The following is a 14,835-nucleotide window of genomic DNA, read 5'->3' as shown; positions in this document are numbered from 1 at the left end:
ATATTAGGATGAGTTTTCTGATACACTAGAAGAAGGATGTGGAACTCTTGGAGCGTGTCCAGAGGAGGGCCACTAAGATGATCAGAGGGCTGGAGCGCCTCTCCTATGAGGAAAGGTTGAGGGAACTGGGCTTGTTTAGCTTGGAGAAGAGAATGCTCCGGGGAGACCTCATTGCGGCCTTCCAGTACTTGAAGGGAGCTGTAATCAGGAAGGGGAACAGCTGTTTATGAGGGTGGATAGTGATAGGACAAAGGGGAATGGTTTTAAACTGAGACAGGGGAGGTTTAGGTTGGATATTAGGAAGAAGTTTTTTACCCAGAGGGTGTTGACACACTGGAACATGTTGCCCAAGTAGGTTGTGGATGCCCCATCCCTGGAGGCATTCAAGGCCAGGCTGGATGTGGCTTTGGGCAGCCTGGTCAAGTGATTGGCAGCCCTGCACATAGTAGGGGGGGTTGAAACTCGATCATCATTGTGGTCCTTTTCAACCCAGGATATTCTACGATTCTATGATTCTATGAATTAACATTGTCTACATTAGCTCTAGTTCAATCTTAATAAAGAGCATATCTTTTTAATAAACAATTTTATAGGTAGCTCCTACAATATTTTTTTCTGACGAGAAATCCACCAAGTGAAATATCTGTATTTCAGCTATTGTCGTCTTCATTCTTCTGTATTCCCTTCTTTCAGTTAAGAAACATAAATCCCAAAGTGTTGCAGTTTCTCCTAAATATGTGAATAAATTCAGTGCAAAAAGGAAGTCCATTATGAATGCTCAATAAAGTTTTGTTCCTGTTTATGTTGTTCAAGGAAAAGGTAAATCAGGACGTGCTTTTATTATGTATGTATGTATGTATGTATTTATTTATTTATTTATTTATTTTCCACTAGCCCATTTGGAGATTCTCTTAATAATCTTCACAATTCTGTCTATGCAATAGTTTAAGAAAGTAGGTTTATCTTTCTATGAAAACCAAGATAGGAGAAAGAGGAGAATTCTCTTCCCTGTTATAGTGTAGACAATCGGTACATATACAGTCAATACAGTCACTATTGGCTATTATTCTACTCAGTATATACAGACTAGCTATTTTAAGAGCACATTTACAAAAAAGAGTAATAATAGTTTCTAAAAGTTCTGAATTTAGGATACCCAGAGGTTATTAAAAAGTCACTCTACTACAGCTTAAGAAATAATATTTTTCATACCTAAGAATATTCACTAAATCTAGGTACAAAGGAGGATTTCTTTTACGTTAGCAACTTAGATGCTAAATAGTACATATGCCACCTTTCCCTCAAGATGGGTTATTTTGAATATTGCTCACTTCAGTGTTATTCATCATAGTTACTTCAAACCAAATCTGTCTTCTTCTGTCTCTTCTTCCTGACCTGTTACCTTGATTGACCATCAAAATGTGGTAGATGCAATTGCAAGGCCACTTTTCAAAGTACATATTCAACACAGTAACTAGGGGAAGTCATAAGAAGTGTCAAGAGACTAGAGGAAATCAATCTCATTCCTATCTTCAGGAAAGTTAAGAACATATACCCAGGCAACTATCAGGCCAGTCATCGTCACTTCAATCCCCATAAATATAGTGGAGTACCGAATTATGGAAAAAAAATTCAAGCACACAAAGGGCAGTGGCCATGACTAGTCAGTAAGGGGAAGTCATGACCAACCTGATAAAATTCTGTAATGAAATGACCAGTCTGCTAGATGAAGGAAGAGCTGTGGATATTGTCTACTTGGGTTACAGAAAAGCTTTTAACACTGTTCCCAGAAGATCCTTGTAAATGAGCTTTTCATATTGTGAGCTGGATGAGCAGCTAATGAGGTGGATTGAAGACAGGGCAGACAGTGCCCTGAGCAAGGGAACTGGGATTGTTTAGTTTGGAGAAGAAGATGCTCAGGTGTGACCAGCAGTTACCTAAAAAGGAGGTTGTGGCAAGGTGGGGATCAGCCTCTTCTCCCCCGTAACTAGTAATAGAACTAGAGAGAATGGCTTCAAGTTGTGCCAGAGACGTTCACGTTGGATATTAAGAAAAAAATTCTTCTCTGAATGAATAGTCAGATGCTGGAATGGGCTGCTCAGGGAGGTGGCTGAGTCACCTGCAGGTGTTTAAGAAACATTTAGATATTATACTAAGGGACGTGGTTTAATGACGAAATATTGGCAGTGGGTGGAAGGTTGGACTAGATGATCTTGGAAGTCTCTTCCAACCTTGGTAATTCTATGATTCTATGATTCCAGGTTTGCAGATTACAAAAAAAGTCTGTGGGGAATAGCAATTAAGCTAGACTGTTGTTCTGTGGTCTGGCAGGACCATGACATACCAAGAAGAAAGCTAATGATATTCTGGGCTTCATTAAGCAAAGCATTGCAAGCATTGCAAGGGAAGTGATTCTTCTCCTCTGTACTTAGTGTTGCTGAATCCTTACATGGAACGCTGAATTCTGTTCTGGGTTTCTCATTAAAAGAGAAAGATAGATATACTATGGATAGTCCAACAAAGGGACAGGAACATCTTTCCTATGAAGAAAAGATGGGAAGGGAAGGGAAGGGAAGGGAAGGGAAGGGAAGGGAAGGGAAGGGAAGGGAAGGGAAGGGAAGGGAAGGGAAGGGAAGGGAAGGGAAGGGAAGGGAAGGGAAGGGAAGGGAAGGGAAGGGAAGGGAAGGGAAGGGAAGGGAAGGGAAGGGAAGGGAAGGGAAGGGAAGGGAAGGGAAGGGAAGGGAAGGGAAGGGAAGGGAAGGGAAGGGAAGGGAAGGGAAGGGAAGGGAAGGGAAGGGAAGGGAAGGGAAGGGAAGGGAAGGGAAGGGAAGGGAAGGGAAGGGAAGGGAAGGGAAGGGAAGGGAAGGGAAGGGAAGGGAAGGGAAGGGAAGGGAAGGGAAGGGAAGGGAAGGGAAGGGAAGGGAAGGGAAGGGAAGGGAAGGGAAGGGAAGGGAAGGGAAGGGAAGGGAAGGGAAGGGAAGGGAAGGGAAGGGAAGGGAAGGGAAGGGAAGGGAAGGGAAGGGAAGAGAAGAGAAGAGAAGAGAAGAGAAGAGAAGAGAAGAGAAGAGAAGAGAAGAGAAGAGAAGAGAAGAGAAGAGAAGAGAAGAGAAGAGAAGAGAAGAGAAGAGAAGAGAAGAGAAGAGAAGAGAAGAGAAGAGAAGAGAAGAGAAGAGAAGAGAAGAGAAGAGAAGAGAAGAGAAGAGAAGAGAAGAGAAGAGAAGAGAAGAGAAGAGAAGAGAAGAGAAGAGAAGAGAAGAGAAGAGAAGAGAAGAGAAGAGAAGAAAAGAAAAGAAAAGAAAAGAAAAGAAAAGAAAAGAAAAGAAAAGAAAAGAAAAGAAAAGAAAAGAAAAGAAAAGAAAAGAAAAGAAAAGAAAAGAAAAGAAAAGAAAAGAAAAGAAAAGAAAAGAAAAGAAGGATCTGTGCAGACGAGTTTGAGAGGGACCTTATAAACGTATATAGCTGAATGGATGTTGTAAAAAGGGTGGGGCCAGCTTCTTTTCAGTGGTACCCTGTGTCAGAGAATATAGGGACTTTGAGTGCATAATAGCTCAAGTAAAATTTAAGATGTCACATACAGTATTTATTAACTATGAGCACAGTGAGAAAATATTTGTACAGCATATCCTTCCCTGCTCCATTTCTCTGAAATTTAATTTAAAAGATACGACTTACATTCTGTTTAGAAGTAACAAAAGAGTTGAGGAAAAACATTCTAGTGTTAACAAAATCAGATGAAGATTAAGATGAATGGACATCAGATAATCATTTACACTTTAACAAGGCCAAGAATCTATGCCTAAGATAGATGGATAGCCTAAGTAGCTTATTACCTTCTACACTTGACAATATGGAGACATATCTTCAGCAGGAGCCAACAGAAAAAGAATATCCAGTATTATTTTAGTTCAGAAGTGGTAGCAGAAGAAGAGATTGGAAACAGAAAAGGAATTCCCACTTTCCCTCCCCTTCCCCCCCCGCCTCCCCTCCCTTCTTTAAGTGACTTCTGCCTCCTGAAAGATTTGACAAAGTGGTTAGGTTTTTTTCCTGCCCATTTTAGTCATTTGCAGCTGACCAGATCATAGGACTACACTGAGAGAAACTATGTGGCACGACATTTATGTATTTTTTTTTTCCAGTACACAGATCATCATATGAAATACAGTATCACGTTGCTATTTTTATCTAGGACTGTGTAGAACAGAATGCATAAACAAAGAGGTGATCTACTCCTGAAAGTTTTTAAAAAACCTTCTCAGTCTGCAAGCCAATCAAAATTTAAATGACCCTCACAGTTAGATTTAGAGGCTAGCTTTTTACCATAGGACTGGTGACATTTTGGCAAAGAATACATAACATTTAGCTTCTTTCAAAACTGCTGCACTCTTGCTGATAGCTGCCAAAAAACATCAGGTACATAAGCAATCTTTAATCTACAGGATGTTGTTAATTATTTATACATTTACACTATCAATTTCTATCTGAACAATTAATGTCTTGTTCTTTTCACATTTATTCATATCAAAAGGTAGCAGAACTAAACACTGTAAAGTTTTGTCAGGGAAGGTTAACTTTCCATAGTTTTATCACGCGTGAGCACATAGTATAATTTTAAGTGCCATTAGGCAGCAGAATATTATTTGTAGAAGTAGCTATTTCTAATGGTTTCAGCACTGACAGAAAGCATTGGCTTAACACCACAGAAGGCTGAAGCAAAACAGCTACAGCTCATGCAGCAAATATAAGAATTGTTCCCCTCTGTCTATCTCCTGCTTTCAGGGTACTTTAGTGTTAGTAATTCTTTTTCTAAGAAGAGCTCCCAAGCTCCAGAAAATCCTGGCCAAAACTGACAAAAAAAAAAAAAAAAAAGAAAGAAAAAAAAAAGAAAAAAAAAAAAGATGCCAAATGGAGCTAATAATTACACTTCTGTGTTGTGGACTTCTACCTACAAGGAACTCTCCATCAAGTCATTTAAAACAGCCACTGAAGAATTAGCTTCACTTAATGACTTTCTGTTGTAGCCAACTTACACTGGATGTAAACCAGTTGCATAAAGACATGCAGTCTTCTCTGCCAGTAGAAGAGGGTACTTTTGTGCACAAGGTTCAGAAGACTGAAGGTGAGCTCCTTTCTTTTTGGTATACATATAATTTGTGAGTGCAGGCACAAGTTTCTGTGATTTGTACAATGCACAATACCATGGTTCTTTTTACTTTATTTATTTATTTCCTTTCCTGATTCCTTTGTCTTTTGTAACTTCTTACTTCCTGATCTCCTAAACACACAGGTTTGTGATTAGTAAGGAGTCTGCATGCTCTGAGATATTAAGACTAAGGCTTCTAAAAGTAGCCTAATACAGATACTCATATAAAGCTGCATTGTGTTGCTGTCTTTATGCTTACCAGGGATTACTGGCTGCTTTCTCTCCAGTTGAATTGACTTAAATTATACCACCCATGGGATAATTACACAACTATCTGCTGAAGAATAAATAAAACATAAAAATAATTTAAATAAATTAGTCTTCAGCTAGCACTAGTTATTACAAATCATTAACAAACAAACCTCAAAAGCTGTGTGATTGTTATATGTATATTACATACAGCTATCTATATACGTACATATATTTTTGTATACATGTATATAATAAATATAAATGATGTTGATGTCAGGAAAGATAGTTTAAAAAATTAGTTGTATCATTTTGGAGTTGTGTATAATATCTGACCCTAATGTGTTGTAAACAATTCTGTTACAGAAATATGCAAACATACAACTAAACTGCTTCCAGCCAATATTTAAAAGAGCATTCTTCATATATGGCATCTAACATGGAAGTCTGTATAAAGCAAAAATGTGTAATTGAAATCCTACATGCAGTCACTGATATTCATTAAAACTTACTGAATGCATATGGAGAGCAAACAGTGGATGTTAGCACTGTAAGGTGGTGGGTAGGTGGTTAATTTCAGCAGTGGCAACAGTGACATGAAAGAGAAGCCACACTGCATATGGCCATGCAAATCATACCACAAAATGCGGGGTGTCTACATCAACTCACTCACACAAATTGTAGAATTACAACCAGATAACTCTGCATGGAGCTGAGTAGCAGCTTCAGTGCATTGGAATCAATTACATCACTGTTAGAATATTGCAAAATTTGCAACAGGTGAGTCCAATGAATGCTCATATAAGAATACCATATGCTAGTTTGTCAGGACCTATTTAACCAATACAAGGCTGAAAGTGACAGTTTCCTGGATTACCTCATTATAAGTAACAACTCATGCTTGAGTACCACTAAGAACTGGAATCAAAAAGGCAGTTTATGGAGTGGTAACGTGAATTCTCCATCGAAGAAAATGTTTAAGATGCAGTCCTCAGCAGGTAAGATGATGTGTACTGTCTTTGAGATAGGAAAGAATGATCATTCTAGATTTAACAAGACCAAGACCTCCTCGTGAAACTGAATGTATATAAGTCCATGGGGACAGAAGACATCCATCCAAGAGACGGCTAATGTGGTTGCTGAGCCACTCAACATTACTCCCATTTTCAAGAATGGGAGAAAGGATGACCTGGGGAATGACAGGCTGGTGAGCCTCACCTCTGTGCCTGGGAAGATGGAGCAGATCCTTCTGGTTACCATGTTAAGGCACACATAAGAGGAAGAGGTAATCTGAGACAGCCAGCATGATTTCTCCAAGAGCAGATCTTTCCTGATCAATCTGGTGGCCTTCTATGATGGAGTGGCAGAATTGGTGGACAGGGAAAGGGCAACGGATGTCATCTTCCTGGAGTTCTGCATGGCCTTTGACATGGTCCCTCACCACATCCTTCTCTCTAAATTAGCAAGGTATGGGTTTGAAGGATGGACTGTTTGGTGGATTAAGAACTGGTTGGCTGGTCACAGCCAAAAGCTTTTGATCAACAGTTCTAAGTCTGGATGGAGGCCAGTTACAAGTGCTGTCCCCCAGGGGTAAGTCTTGGAACAAGTGCTCTTCAACATCTTCATCAATGACATAGACGATGGAATCAAGTGAACCCTCAGCAAGTTTGCAGACAACACCAAGCTGAGTGGTGCAGTTGATGCATTGGAGGGAAGGGAAGCCATCCAGAGGGAGCTGGTCAGGCTGGAGGAGCGGGCCCATGTGAAGCTAGTGAGGTTCAACAAGGCCAAGTGCAAGGCGTTGTACTTGGTCCAGGGCAATCCCAGGTATTTATACAGATTGAAGGAAGAAGTCCTTGAGAGCAGCCCTCAGAAGAAGGACTTGGGGGTCCTGGTGGGCGAGAAGCTGGACGTGAGTCAGCAGTGTGTGCTTGCAGCCCAGAAGGCCAACTATATCCTGGGGTTGCATTAAAGAAGGGGCAGCCAGCAGAGAGAGGGAGGTGATTGTCCTCCCCTACTCAGCCCTTGTGAGGCCCCATGCATCCAGGCCTTGGGCCTCCAGCACAACAAAGATGCAGAACTCTTGGAACACGTCCAGAGGAAGGCCACTAAAATGATCAGAGGTCTGGAACACCTCCCTATGAAGAAAAGTTGAGGGAAATGGGCTCATTTAGCTTAGAGAAGAGAAGGCTCTGGGGAGACCTCACTGTGGCCTTCAGGTACATGAAGGGAGCATATCATCAGGAGGGGGAACAACTGTTTACATGGGTTGATAGTGACAAGACAAAGGGGAATGGTTTTAAACTGAGACGGGGGAGATTTAGGTTGGATATTAGGAGGCAGTTTTTCACCCAGAGGGTTGTGATGCAGTGGAACAGGTTGCCCAGAGAGGATGTCCTGTCCCTGGAGGCATTCAAGGCCAGGCTGGATGTAGCTCGGAGAAGCCTAGTCTAGTGGTTGGCAACCCTGCCTACAGTAGGTCGGTTGAAACTAAATGATCTATAAGGTCTTTTTCAGCCCAAGCCATTCTACGCTTCTATTATTTCCTGGAACCTGGACAAACAATCAACTCTTGACTGCTGCTTTTCAGTGCTGACTTACCTGAAGACTTGAACTTTCAGTCAGGCCAGAGAAGAAGACAATCATTTACTTGAAAAATGGCAATGCTGGGCCACATTTTGAAGACTGTGGAGCACACAGCCAATCTTGGCTGGACTAGCCTAGAATATCCAAAATATATTCTGGATTTGGTGCCTTCTGAATTCCATCTATTCAGACCGATGAAAGATGGAATGCATGGCAATAATTTCCTATCAATGACACAGTCATAGCATTTGTGAGATAGTGGGTCACCTCTGCTATTGTAGATCTTTATGAGCATGGCACACAAGCTCTTGTTCATCACTGGTGAAAATGCATAACTAATGATCTTCACTGTGTTGAAAAATAGTACTTTGTAGCTGAGAATTTTCCCTATAAAATAGTGTTATTGTGCTCTTTGTATCTGTTGTAGTTTCTATAGAAATAAATTGTTGTCATTAATTTTGGAGTGACCTGTGTGTATGTATCTATATAAATTACATTACTGATACCTAATGTCAGGAATGTGAGTTGCTTGCTATACCCAGTTACTGTGAATGACAGTGCTAATTAAACTAATACCATAAACAATATAAACAGAATAAATTGTTCCATCAGCTGTCACTTTTGATATTCACAGTCATAAATGAAAGTCTAGTAAAGGAAAAGGAAATAGTTCATTGATTCCAGAAGCGTGCCTTGCTATTCTGAAATAATTATACTACTTGATGAACCATAGTACTATCTGTTCTCATCTTCCTCTTTGATTTTGGTGAGATCACAGAATTACAGAATCGTGGGATTCAGAAGGGACCTCAGGAGACCTCTAGTCCAGCTCAACTGCTAAAGCAGGTTCCCTCCAATAGATTGTACAAGAAAGCTTCCACTTTGTTTTGAATATCTCCAGTAAAGAATCCACAACCTCTCTGGGCATCTTGTTCCATTGCTCTGTCACAATGGACATCTGTGGCCTCATCAGAGCAGAGTCGAGGGGAGCGATAGCATCACCTCCAGCCTGCTGGCTACAATCTTTTTAATGTATCCCAGGAAAGCACTGGCCTTTCTGAACAAGGGCACACTGCTGGTTTATGGTCAACCTGTTGTCCATCAAAACACCTGGGTCCTTCTCTGCAGAGATCCTTTCCAGCAGGTCAACCCCTAATCTATACTGTTTAATGTTATTCATCTTGCAGGTGTAGGACTCTGTACTTACCCTCACAAGGTTCCTCTCTGTCCAACTCTCCAGCCTGCCCAGGTCTCACTGAAAGGCAGCACAGTCTTCTGGTGCCTTATCCACTCCTCCCAGTTTTGTATCTCCAGCAAACTTGCTGAGGGTATACACTACACTTTAACTCAGGCCATTGAGAAAGATGTTGAACAAGATCAAAGCCAGTACCAACCCTGGAAGAATGCTGCTAGTTACAGGCCTTCAAATAACTCTGCCCACTTTTCACAGCTCTCCGAGCCTCTCACAACCCTCTACTAGTCTCTCAATCCAATTCACTGTCCTCTCATCTATCTCATATTTCCTAAGCTTACCTATGAGGATGCTATAGGAGACAGTGTCAAAAGCCTTGCTGAAATAAAGGTAGACAACTTCCACTGCTTTCGCCTTATCTACCCAAATGGTCATCTCATCATAGAAGGCTACCAGGTTGGTCAAGTATTTTTTTCTCTAGGTGAATCCATGTTGACTACACCTGATATCCTTCTTTTCTTTCACTTGCTTGAAGATGGCATCCAAAATCACAGAATCAATGTTCAGACCATCAATAGAGGTATTAATCAAGGCTAGCCCCAATACTGACCTCTCTCATTCTATGACCTAGTAACCCACCTGGTGGATGAAGGGAAGGCTGTTGATGTGGTCTAGCTGGAATTCAGTAAAGCTTTCAATACTGTCCCCACAGTATTCTCCTGGAGTGGCTGGCAGCCCATGAGTTGGACAAGTGAACTCCTTTCTAGGTAAAGAGCTGGCTGGAGAGCCAGGTCCAGAGAGTGGTGGTGAATGGAGTTAAATGCAGGTTGCGACTGGTCATGAGTGGCATTCTTCAGGGCGCAGTACTGAGGCCTGTCCTGCTCTGTATCTTGATTTATGTCTTGACTGATGACCTAGTTGAGGGCATTGAGTGCACCCTCAGTAAGTTTGCAGATGACACCAAATTGGGAGGGAGTGTTGATCTGCCTGAGGGGAGAAAGGCACTAGAGAGGGACATGCATAGACTGGATTGATGGGCCAAGGTTAACTGTATGAGTTTAAGTAGGGCCAAGTGTCGGGTCCTGCATTTTGGTCACAACAACCCCAGGCAACCCTACAGGCCTGCGGACAAGTGACTTGAAAACTGCCTGATGGAAAGGAACCTTGGTGCACTGACGGACACTCGGCTGAATACGAGCCAGCAGTGTGCCCAGGTGGCCAAGAAGGCCAATGGCATCCTGGCTTGCATCAGGAATGGTGTGGTGAGCAGGACTAGGGAAGTAATCCTGCCCCTATACTCAGCATTGGTGAGGCCTCACTTTGAGTACTGTGTTCAGTTTTGGGCACCTCAGTACAGAAAGGACATTGAAGCACTGGAGCAGGTCCAAAGAAGGACAACAGGAGCTTGGAGAATATGCCCTACGAGGAGAGACTGAAGGAACTGGGGCTGTTCGGTCTGGGGAAAAGGAGGCTGAGGGGAGACCTTTTTGCTCTCTTCCAATATCCAAAAGGTGCTTACAGCGAGTGCAGGGTTGGTCTCTTCTCACTGGCGACAGGTGACAGGATGAGGGGAAATGGCCTCAAGTTCTGCTAGGGTAAGTTTAGGTTGGATATCAGGAAACACTTCTTTGCAGAAAGGGTTGTTCAGCACTGGAATGGGCTCCCCAGGGAGGGAGTTGGTAGTTGAGTCACCATCCCTGGATGTGTTTAAAAACCGTTTGGATGTGGTGCTCGGGGACATGATTTAGCAGAGGGTTGTTAGGGTAGTATAGTTAGGTCATTGTTGGGCTTGCTTATCTTTAATGCCTTTTCCAACCTGAGCAATGAGAGAAATTGTCAAAGTCTTCAGTAAATTCTAGGTAGACTACATCAACAGCCTTTCCCTTATCCATCAGGAAAGTCACTTGGTCATAGAAGGAGATGGGGTCAGTCAAACAGGACCTGTCTTTCATGAACCCATGATGGCTAACACTTTGCTGTGCATATAATAACACTCAAGATGATCTGTTTCATGACCTTCCCTGATACCAAGGTGTGAGAGGTTATTCTTTTGTACCTTTGTCTCAAAGCTTGTTGAAGAGCACGGATGGACAAGTACAGGCAAGTTCTAGTCAAAGTTGGCAAAATCTTGTGTCTGAAGATTTGCAGGCCAGGGGCAATGAGAAAGAGATAAGCAGCAGCTTAATGGCCAGGAAGCAGTCTTTTGTGTGGGCTCATCTCGAGGGAGATAGCCATCTGAGGGGGTACTGCACATGACTCTTACCCAAGTACTCAGGAATGTCTGCATGTGACTCTTGCCAAAGTGCCCAGGAATGCCACATGTGCAGAAGAAGAAAGATAAAAAAGGGACCAACAACCATGATGGTGGGTGTCTAACATCCGATGTCTCATGATATGATGTCTGCGTGCTGATGGACTCTCTTGAGACCGGCCGCTTCCTCCTGGACTTGCTCTGTTGCTGTACCTGCTTGCTGCCAAAGGCCAGCCACTCTACTGCTCCTGTCTTTTGCACTTTTGCTTCAGACCATTTGAATGGCATGCAGAGGGATGCTGCTGGATCTTGATGGTAACTATCCCCGCTTTATGTAATTCTTGCTTCTTTTCTATCTTTCCTATTGCCCGCTTTCTGTTCTCCACCACCCTAATTAGCAATAGTTGCCAGCCTCCCCTTCCCCATCTCCCTGATTGGTTAGGATTTGTAATAAACTGATCAGATCACCATTTGAACTGTTGTTTCTTAATCTCACATTGGGTATACATATATCAAAGAACCTCCTCTCCCTCCTATAAATTGGAGTGAGACACAAGGTCGGGCTGACATGCCTATAGTTCCCTGGACTCTCCTTCTGCTCCTTCTTATAGATGGATGTCACATTGTCAAGTCTCCAGTTGTCTGGGACTTCTCCAGTTGACCAGGTATGATAGTAAATGAGGGAAAGTGGCTTGTCAATCACTTCTGCTGTTTTCTTCTGTTCCCTTATTCCAACTGGTCCTATGGAATTGTGACAGTCCAGGTAGAGTAGCAGGTCACTAACATTTTCCTCCTGAATTCTGGGGCATTTATTCTTCTGTTCCCTTATTCCAACTGGTCCTATGGAATTGTGACAGTCCAGGTAGAGTAGCAGGTCACTAACATTTTCCTCCTGAATTCTGGGGCATTTATTCTGCTCTTTATCCGAGATATTCAAGTCAGGAGGCTGAGTAACCCAAGAAAAACTGCCCTGACTATTTAAGACAGAAGTAAAGGGGGCTCCGAGGACCTCATCCTTTTCCTCATCCTCAGTGATAATGCTCGCTACAACATCCAATAAAGGATGGAGATACTCTTTGGTCTTTGGCCCTCTTCTTGATGTTAATATACTTGTAAAAACAATTTTTTATTATCTTTAACAATGGTGGCCAGATTTAATTCTTGCTGGGCTTTCACCTTTCTAATTTTTCCTCTGTGCATCATAGCAACATCTTTGTACTCTTCCCTAGTTGCCTGACCTTTCTTCCAAAGATAGTAAAGTCTTTTTCCTGGAGTCTCAGCAAAAGCTGCCTGTTCAGCCAGGCCAGTGTTCTTCCCTTATGGCTCATCTTACGGAACAGGAGGACAGTTTGTTCCTGTGCCATTAATATTTTCTTCTTGAAGAATGTCCAGCCTTCCTGGACACCTTTGCCTTTCTGGACTGACTGCAAAGAGACCCTCCAAGCCACTGTCCTAAACAATTCAAAGTCTGACCTCTGAAGTCCAAGGTAGCAGTTCTGATGACCATCCTCCTGACTTCAACAGGAATTGATAATTCTATTATTTTGTGGTTGCTATGCTTAAGACAACTTCTGACCACTACATCTCTCACTAGTTCTTCTCTTTTCATAATCAGCAGGCCTGATGAGATGCTTCCTCTGGTAGGTTCTCTTACCAGATGCTTCAGGTTATCTTTCACCCACTCCAGGAACTTTCTTGATTCCTTATTCTCTGTTGCATTATATTTCCAGTAAATGTCACTCAAGTTAAGTCTCCCTTGAGAACAAGGGCTGGTGACTGCGTGACTTCTGCTAGCTGCTTGTACAACACTTAATCTGTCTCTTCATCTTGGTTGGGCAGTCTATAATGGACTGCCACCAGGATGTCTGGCTCATTAGCCTTCCCCCAGTACTTATGGGTAAGGACGTTACCTTAATTTCCCTGCATTGAGCTCTACAACATCAAAACACTGCCTAATGTAGAGAGCTATCCCACTGCTCCTCCTTCCTTCCCAATCCCTCCTAAAGAGCTGATAGTCCTCCATTGCAGCCCTCCAGTCATGCGAATGATGGCACAGTGTTTCAGTGATGGTGACTGACTAAGTTTTTCCTGCCTCACAATGACATCTTGCTCCTCCTGTTTGTTGCCTGTGCTGCATGTATTGTTTTAGATGCACTTCAGCTTCACTATTGCTCACCCTCAATCTTGGCATGCTGTCCATGTGTTCATCTCTGCTAAGCCTGATTTTATTTCCTTCTGCCTTCAAGCCTAGTTTAAGGTCCTCTCAGTGAATCCTGGTAACTTCTGTACTAGAATCCTTTTCTCCTTTTGAGACAGGCGGACCCCATCTGTTGTGAGCAGATCTGGTGCTGAGTAAATTGTCCCATCATTAAAAAAAAAAAAAAAAAAAAAAAGTTCCTTCAATGGCATGAGTCTCTTAGCTGTGTGTTGATCTGCTTGGTGTGTCTCTTAGCTGTGTGTTGATCTGCTTGGTCACACAGATCACAGAACTTTTCCCTGCTTCTCAAGGAAAACCACCTGACCTTCCACTCCTTCAGCTGACTGCTCCAATGCCCTAAAGTCCCTTTTGATAGTCCTTGGGCTTCTCCCAGTGACTTCATGACAACCTGACCCAGGTAATAACTGGAGATCCACTTCTTGCCCTTTCAAGGCCTGGAGTGACACTGACTTTTCTTCAGTCCTCAGGCACTCCTCCTATTTTCCACGGTCTTTCAAAGATGATAGAGGCCTACTTGGTCACCACTTCTACAAACTCCTTCAGTACTCATGGGTGCTTCCTGTTGAATATGTGTATGTAGTTTGCCTAGAAGATCTCTCACCAGATTTTCCTCAACCAAGGGGAAATCATTCATTCCTTAGACTGTCTCTTATCTACAGATTCTGAGATTCCTGAAGAGCAGTCTTAGCAGTAAAGACTAAGGAAAGAAAGAATTCAGGAACTGCTGAGAAAACAGAATGCTTTCTCAGTGTTCTTTGCTACCAGGGCACCCATCCTATGGACAGTAGGCCCTCATTTTAACAACTCCTCCTTTTGCTACTGACATACTTAACAAAGCTTTTTTTTTTTTCCCTCTTTGACATCACTTACCAAATTTAATTCCAAGTGAGCCTTACCCTTCTTCATTACATCGCTCTATGCCCTAACAACATTCCTATATTTCTTCCAAGCAGCCAGATCTCTTTTCCACAGTTCATAGATGTTCTCTCAGGTGAGTTTTTCCATGAACTCCTTGATAATCCATGAAGGTCTCCTGCTACCTTTTCCTGGTTTCTTACTCTTAGGGGTGCATTGATCTTCAGCTTGTTGGAGGTGATGTTTGAATGTTAAAAGCTCTCTTAGGACCCCTTGCCTTCCAGAATTCTAACTCGTGAGATTTCTCCACTTAGATCCTTGAATTTGCTCAAAGTTAGCTCTTC

The 14,835-nt window shown here is 42.5% G+C and overlaps 1 pseudogene; it reads right to left on the bottom strand.

Moving 5' to 3' along the window:
• The window catches only part of LOC100859041, a 40,326-nt pseudogene extending 26,885 nt beyond the window's left edge, over positions 1 to 13,441 (bottom strand).
• Positions 13,442 to 14,835: the final 1,394 nt, after the last annotated feature.

The sequence above is a fragment of the Gallus gallus genome, chromosome Z (genome assembly GCF_016699485.2).
Source record: "Gallus gallus isolate bGalGal1 chromosome Z, bGalGal1.mat.broiler.GRCg7b, whole genome shotgun sequence".
Lineage (NCBI taxonomy): Eukaryota > Metazoa > Chordata > Aves > Galliformes > Phasianidae > Gallus > Gallus gallus.
The sequence above is the reverse complement of the archived record's forward strand: the minus strand, read 5'-3'. Positions and strand labels throughout refer to the sequence as shown.